Source organism: Marmota flaviventris, chromosome 13 (assembly GCF_047511675.1).
Source record: "Marmota flaviventris isolate mMarFla1 chromosome 13, mMarFla1.hap1, whole genome shotgun sequence".
NCBI classification, from domain to species: domain Eukaryota; kingdom Metazoa; phylum Chordata; class Mammalia; order Rodentia; family Sciuridae; genus Marmota; species Marmota flaviventris.
Window position 1 is genome coordinate 35,152,519 of NC_092510.1, and position 8,502 is coordinate 35,161,020.

At 41.5% G+C, this 8,502-nt stretch overlaps 1 pseudogene; it reads right to left on the reverse strand.

The window, feature by feature from the left end:
• Positions 1 to 5,234: 5,234 nt before the first annotated feature.
• Positions 5,235 to 8,159, reverse strand: LOC114096583 (trafficking protein particle complex subunit 4 pseudogene; annotated as a pseudogene).
• Between the last annotated feature and the right edge of the window lie 343 nt (positions 8,160 to 8,502).

Below are 8,502 nucleotides of genomic sequence, written 5' to 3' on the forward strand. Positions count from 1 at the left end.
GGGCTTTTGCAGTCCTGGACTTACCAATATTGCTCGTATATGTGGTGGGTGGCACACGCACATGCACGTCTATTTAATTTCTCTCTGTATCTGAAATAAAATGGACATTTCCAACAAGACTTGGATTTTGTTGAGCATAATTCAGGTAGGAAGAAAGGGACTCTGGCTGGCCTAGGTGGTAACTGATATTTTCTTTGTTTCTCTCACCCACTTTTTCCCTTCTGGGTACATGCTGTCTATGCTCCTTTGTCTGTGTTTTCTTGTCATCAGCACAACAGCATTTTCAGTAACTAACAAACATTTCTACTCTGGAGACCAAATATTTTAAATTCTGCTTGGAAAAATAAAATGAGACGCCTCTATGGGTCAGAGGGGCAGTATATGAAAAGTGGAGCAAGAACTCTGAGTTCTGACTCCTTGCTCAACAGGGCTTCTTCCCTCCTGCCACGGCACCAGGGCATTTCCATGGAAGCCAGTATGCCTTTCTGGGAGACAAAGCCTTATTCTGCTGCCTGTGGTGACAGGGAGCACTGTGTTCTGTGTCCTGAGGTTCTGAAATCAATACTGTGCTTCACCTGCACGCTGGATGAACAGGAACGGCAGAGTCAGACCCAGTGTAAACTTGCTTGACAGGACTGGGGTTTTCTTTGCTGACACTGGGGGTACCACAGAGCCTCAGAAAGAACCCTTGCTTCTCTTCTTGACTTAGCTACTCAGTGCCTGTGTGATCCTGAGTCACATAATCTCCTCACCCGTTGACCCAGCAGCTCCATCCCTTGTATCTAAGTTAAAAAAAACAAAACACAAGTATTTGAAAAGAAGTATATTTAAGAATGCTTATTCTTTTGTGTCTGACATGGCAAAAACTTGAAATTAAATGCCCATAAAAATAGTACATGCATAAGTTATATTAAATGTATTTTGTTGCCTTTACAGGGTGATCTGCCTTCCTTCCTTCCTTCCTTCCTTCCTTCCTTCCTTCCTTCTTTCCTCCCTCCCTCCCTCCCTTCCTTCCTTACTTTCTCTTTCCTTTCAGTACTGGGGGTTGAACCCAATGGCTTTCTGCTACTGAGCTACATCCCAGCCCATTTTATTTTTTATTTTCAGACATGGTCTCACTAAGTTGCTGAGGCTGGGCTTCAAACTTGAGATCCTTCTACCTCAGCCTCCAAAGTTGCTGGGATTACAGCATGTTTCACTGCCCCTGGCTACTGGGCACTTTTCTGTATGGAATATTAAGAGGTTTGCTTTGGTTCCCAAATGAATACTCAGTTAATGTTATAAATCTAAAATTTAATTATTTCCCTATTTTTATTTTAACTTCGCAAGTGTTTTTTGTTTGGTTTTTTTGTTTGCTTGTTTTTTGGGGGGTATTGGGGATTTTACTCAGGGCACTTGACCACTGAGCCACATCCCTAACCCTATTTTGTATTTTATTAGAGACAGAGTCGCACTGAGTTGCTTAGCGCCTGGCTAAATTGCTGATGTCGGCTTTGAACTCGTGATCCTTCTGTCTAAGCCTCCTGAGCCACTGGTATTACAGTTGTTTGCTACCACACCCATCTTTTACAAGTGTTTTATCTTATTTTATAAAATTAGCATTTTTGTCATTTATAAAATGTTATAGAATTTGTCACATACAAAAATAATGTAGGGCTGGGGACATAGCTCAGTTGGTAGAGTGCTTGCCTTTCATGCACAAGGCCCTGGGTTCAATCCCCAACACCACAAAAAATAAATAAATAAATAATTGATTAATTAAAAATAATGTAAAGAACATCTATGTGTGTTTGAGAGTGTATAGTAAAATGAGCACATGAACCCACCATACGATTTATGGATAGAACATTGCCAACAGTTTTGAAGTCACCTCGTGCTGTCCAAATTCTAAACCCCTCTTCTCCATTAATTTCCAATCATATTACCCTAAATTTTTCCTTAAAAAAAAAAAAGTCTTACCAAACATGTACATCGTGCTAGTTAGCTTTCTGTCACTATAACAAATTCCTGAAATAATCAACTTACAAAGAGAAAAGGCTCATAATTTTGGAGCCCCATTACTTTGGGTAAGGTAGCACATTGTGGCATGTCGCAGAGGAAAACTGCTTACATCACAGCCAGGAAGCAAGGTGGGGGCAGTTCCCATAATTCCCCTCAAGGGCTCAACCCCAATAACCTAAAAAACCTCCCCATTTCTTAAAAGTTTCCACTAACTCCCAATAGTACCACCCAGGGGACAAAGCCTTTAATATCTAGGCCTTTGTGGGACATTTAAGATCCAACTAGCATATATTTTCCTAAATAATATATTGAATAGAGAGAGTCGCTTGTTTTGAGTTTGATAAAAACTGAATCACACTGTGCAGTCTTTGGTGACCCTTTCTTTTCAATGCAAATTGCATTCCTAGGATTTATTCAGGTTGTTGAATATAGCTGTATTTCAGCCAATTTCACTGCTGTGTAATACACCATTCCCATATTTGATTCTAAAATTTCCTTTGGATAAAAAGATGCCACCTTGTAGGCAGACACAGTCACTTCCTTTCCCCTCCTTCACTTTCTTCTCCTCTCCTCCTCTTCTCTTTCTTTGTGTTGGGGGTTGAATTTGGGGCCTCACACATATTAAACAGACACTAACACTGAGCTATACCCCAGCCCTGACAATGACTTTCTTAGTGAACTTTGGAGAAAAAATTTGAGATGATTGCATGATCAGATTTTGAAGACAACTGTCATTCTTCTTTTTGCCCACCAAAGATCTCTATTATATTATTCTATGACATTGCCAGTTTTGCTTTCTAAATGTTTATAGATACCAAAAAAAGAAAAAAATTCATGTGAAACTCACTAAACCCTATTTATACCTACATTCCCTCCATCATTACAAAGGGGTAGCCATTAGTAATCCCTGGATTACTAATTTTCCTTCCTTCATAGAAATATATACCTTCCCCTGTGGTCAATTGCTTGAGTGGATTTTACATTTCTTTAGCTCTTATGATTTGTTAATGTCTTTCCTTCCTAAAGTCTTTCAATACCTTGGGAACTGATGAATCCTGGTTCTTTTGGTCTACTTCTTGTCTTAGAACTATAGAACTCTGGCAGATATTAAAATGACAGCCAATGAGAGTGGTAACTATTGTCAAATGTAAATAGCTTTGTTTTTTAGATAGCCTTGTGTCATTGTGACTAAAAGATCTGACAAGAACAATGTGGAGGAGGAAAAGTTTATTTGGGGCTCATGGTTTCAGAGGATTCCGTCTCTAGATGGTCCACTCCATTGTTCTGGGTCCAAGAGGAGGCAGAACATCATGGCAGAAGGGTATAGTGGAAGAAAGTGGCTCAGAACACAGCAAACCAAAAGCAGAGAGAGCTCCACTCACCAGGGACAAAATATAAACCCCAAAGGCATGCCCTTAGTGACCTACCTCCTCCATCTACTCCTCATCTATATTCAGTTAGCATCCAGTTAATCCATACAGGTGATTTAATGCACTGATTAGGTTATAGCTCTCATAACCCAATCATTTCATCTCTAAACTTTCCTGCATTGTCTTATGCCTGAAGTTTTGGGCGCAACAGAGGAAGATGTAGAAGGGCGCAGGCAGTTGGGGCAAGATGGCAAGTGAGGAGCTCAGGAGCAGAGCCAGAACAAAGGAGCATGGAGAGGGTCTTCTGATGAGGTCAACTTCCTGCTTAACAAAAGTGCTCCTGGACACAAGCAGGGGATGAAATCAGATAGACTTCCATAGTCAGTGCTCCTAAGCAGGGGATCCAATAGAAAAACTAAAATAGACACGTTGTCAGAGGGGGTGCTAATCAATAATAGTGAGGAGAGCATAGACAGGGGAAGGAGATAAGGAAAGGAAGAAATTCCAGAGACCATAAAAAGAATAGGCCAGGGGCTGGGGATATGGCTCAAGTAGTGAGGCACTGGGTTTGATCCTCAGCACCACATAAAAGTAAAATAAAGATATTGTGTCCACCTAAAGCTAAAGTAAATAAATATTTAAAAAAAAAAAAAAAACAAAAAACAAAGAATAGGCCAGAGGGCTGGGGCTGTAACTCAGTGGCAGAGTGCTCGCTCGCCTAGCATGTGTGAGGCACTGGGTTTGATCCTCGGCACCACATATAAATAAATAAATAAATAAATAAATAAATGCTGTCCATCTACAACTACAAAAATAAATGAATAAATTAAAAGAAATAATAATAGGTCAAAACTTTCCCTTGGGATCCCCAGCTCTGGGGCCCCTTCTGTCCCGAGAAGTCTTATCTCTGTTGCTTTTGCAATAAACCTACTTCTTGTTTTCTATCTCTGTATCCTGTTCTTCCATTCTTTGCTGAACCCGGCACCCTTAGATGGTAACAATACCTCATATCTAAACCATAACATGAAGAGTACCTGGGTGTTCACTGTTCTAGTCTTCCCACTATTTTGTATGCCTGAACATTTTTTCTATACATAAATTGGGGGATGAGGTTGGAATTTTTGAATGTCTTTCTTGACTTTGCCTGATTTGGGGTTAAGAATTTTCATCAAGCCAGGTGCAGTGGCACGCACCTGATATCCCAGCTGCTCAGGAGTCTAAAGCAGGAGGATCTCAAGTTCAAAGCCAGCCTCAGCAATTTAGCGAGACCCTGACTCTAAACAAAATATAAAAAGGGGCTGGGGATGTGGCTCAGAGGTTAAGTGCCCCTAAGTTCAATCCCTGTTACAAGTATATATTTATTTCATCTGAATAGTCCAATATGTAAAGTTCTCCAAGACACATTGCTAAGAAAAAAAGGCAAGCTACAGAACAATACATATGGTTAGAACCTGTTTATGCAATGAATATGCCCATGTATGTATTCAAATTAATAGACAAAGAGATGGAAAGATACCCAGCAACTAGGTAACAATGGTTAACTGGAAAGGTGAGAGGTGATTTAAGAGGGTAAGGGGACAGTGGTGAAGACAAACTTTCTCAATACTGTTTTTTTTTTTTTTTTTTTTGGATCAAAGGAATATTTTATTATAGCATTCATGGGCCTACCTCCTCCATAAATAAATCTGTACAGAGTTGGGAAGTAGGACCATGACATCTACAGAAAGGAAGAAAGCATCCCATTAAAGCTCAGGGATCAGGACAAGATATCAGTATCCTTCCATTTTCAAGTACACTAACAAGGCTGCTGGGATCTCCAATGGAGTGGAAACAATAGAACCCATGCTGCACCATCTCTCAGAATTTGGGAGTCCACTGTAGATTTAATTTATGACCCAGGTCCAAAAGTCCCAGCTTTCTTTGCCACTTCCAAAGCTAGCTTCAGGTTCTGGTCAAACAGCTCACACCTGATGGGCATTTCCAGGGAGTACAATGGATTCTTGAGTGCAAAATCTGAGTAAATTTCATAAATTTTTCAAAGAAGAGAATCTATTCCAGCTTGCCTAGGATCTGCCAGCACCACAAACTTGATCCCTGTTAGTGTCTGGAAGCAGTGCAGTTTGAAAGTGTCTGTCTCCAGCATCTCAATGCCTGAGCTTCCCTGTTCGGGAGACAGCTGGGAGCCAATGGCAAAAAGCGAGTGGAACATGGAGGCCAGCATAAGCTTCTCATTGGAGGTGAGGAGGGGCCGACCGAACCGAATGGACACCGGGTAATTAGCAGGATCACCCAGATACTCCAGCACCTCTTTCCCGTCGCCCATGAACTTGCCGTTCACGTCTATGCCATTGATGGCCAGCACTGCGTGGCCCACTGTAGAGTTGAGGCTAAACCTCAGCTAAGCTCCAAGCCAGGGATCCCACCAGGGCCCAGGGGCACCCCAAACCCCATCCCGTATCTCCACTCAATACTGTTTTAAATGTAATTAAAAGCCAAAGTAAGGCTGGAGGTAGCTCAGTGGTAGAGTGCTTGCCTAGCATGCACCACGCCCTGGGTTCATTCCTAGCCTGGGGAGTGTGGGGAGGCTGAAGTAAAATAACTGTATGAGGTGAACTAGAAGATTGGCCCATGGCTTATCTGGCTGACATCTGCAGCCATCCTAATGGAATGGAGGAGGTTTCAATGGGGATCTGGTCCTAAAGATTGAATTAGTTCAGCTGTGTCTTTCAGAAATAGGCCATCCAACCAGGTGTGGTGGTGTATGCTTGTAATCCCAGCAATTTGGGAGGCTGAGGCAGGAAGATTGCAAATTCGAGATCAGTCTCAGCAATTTAGCAAGGTCCTAAGCAACTTGGTGAGACCCTGTCTCAAAATAAAAAATGAAAAGGACTGGGAATGTGACTCAGTGGTAAAGCACCCCTGGGTTAAATCCTCAGTACCAAAAAGAAAAAGCAAAGAAATAGATCAGCCAATGGGCTGGGGATGTGGCTCAATTGTAGAGTGGTAGAGCTTTTGCCTGATTTCCTTGAGGCCCTGGATTTGATTCCCAGCACAACAACAACAAAAAAGGTCAGCCAAGATTCTTTCTGAGCTTCATCCATAGCCACACCTGTGTGGCTTGAGGGCAGAGCTGCTCTAGGATCTGGGGAAATCCTTGCTCTCTTCTCTATGGAACCTCAGCTGGCTGCAGTTCCACTTTCTCTGAGCCTCAGAAAAAAACAGAGCAGGTAAACCTCCCTGCTGTAGCTACCAGTCATAGTGTTGAGAAGAAAGATGAAAGGAATAGTCAATGATGGTCCCTTTTCCATGCTCAGCAACCATTGGATTAAAGATGAGTTTGATCCCCTTCAACACACTTTGTACCCCACTATACTTTGTTAGAATGTGTTAGTCATTCAATTTAACTCTCTGTGCAATAGTTCAGAGCCAGGGGCTACCTCTAGGTTTATCATTTCTATGGTCAAAGGCTTGACAAACTTCTCTGAAATATCAGTTCAAGCCAGGCACAGTGGCACACACCTCTAAACCCTGTGGCTCCAGAGACTGAGGCAGGAGGATTACAACTTCAAAGACAGCCTCAGCAATTTAGCCAGAACCTGTCTCAAAATAAAAAATAAAAAGGTCTGGGGATGTGGCTCAGTGGTTAAGTGTCTCTAAATTCAATTTCTAGTACAAAGGGGGGTGGGAGGAAGAAATGAAATATCAGTTCAAAAAAGTGACATGCTGCCTGCTTTACTGTGTTCTGTGGTGTTAGTTATCTGGACTTTGGTAAGCAGCTCATAAAGAAATACTTTGGGATGGTTATTTGTTAACAGTCCAAAGATTACTGTAGTTTTAGTTAAGCCTCTAATGAATATTAATTTTAAACTCAGATAGAAGCACACAGTTTCTCTGGAGCTGGGATTGCCTATGCATTGCCACTAGGAAAGAATATGGATACAAATATATAGAAGGAAATGTAGTTATTGGATGATGCCTTTGCAGAAAACCAGGATATTATTACTGATAGTATCTAATGTAAAAATTAGCTTGTTCTTTTTGATGCTCAAAAAGTTATAAACAATAACATAATTGTTTTATAATAATTACAAATGGTATTTTCATTTATGGACCAATTAAAAAATTAAAGTTTGAGATACAATTGAATTACACCCACAGTTATTATGTATTGGGTAATGTGGGGATATTAGGAACATGACTAAAATAATGGGCTCATATTTTAATGACTACTTATTTGACATCATATACCTGTGACACAGAACTGAGGCTACATAAACATGCTCTTGATTACAAAATTCTCCCTTTAATACCTACAGCAACAATTTAAAAACAAAAGACCCAGGGGAAATGCAGCTGTGGGGAAAATGGAACATTGTTATTTCCTTTATAAACTACTCCAGCCATTTTTAAAACCATTCAGGGCTGGGGATGTGGCTCAGCAGTAGATTGCACTCTGGATGCATGAGGCTCCAGTTTCCATCCCCAGCTTTGAAAAAAAAATTTTTTTTTCCCCATAAGAGTAAAACTACCTAGTAGGGCCCAGTGATGTACAGCGATTTAGGAGTCTGAGACAGGAGGATTGTAAATTCAAGGCCAGCCTCAGCAACATGGGAAGGCCCTAAGCAACTGAGCGAGACCCTGTCTCAAAATAAAAAATAAAAAGTGCTGGGGATGTGACTCAGTGGTTAAGTACCCCTGGTTTAAATCCTCGGTACAAAAAAAAAAAAAGTACAGCTACCTAAATCATCTTTGACCTCATAAATTTACCATGATGTCAGGTCGATCCATGGCGGTGATTTAAAAACAAAGCACCAAGCAGCCCACAGGTGCGAAAGAAACATCAATCAGGCATCAAAGACGGAACCGCCTGTCAATCAGCAGGGTCTCCTGGCCAATCCTGGATCTCAGCCAGTTCCCCCGACCAACTCCAGTGGGACAAGGGACTCTAAAAACCCCTTTTCCTGTCCCAAGCCCTTCCCTTCCTGCTCTAAGACCCATAAAATTCCAGTCCGGTCAAGCCCCCACGTGGTTTCTCCTCAGACCCTATTTCTATCCACTCTGACGGTCTGATAGAGTTCCCACAGGGAGTGGAATCTCAATTAAGCCTCCTTCAGTGGCCTTTTAAAATCTG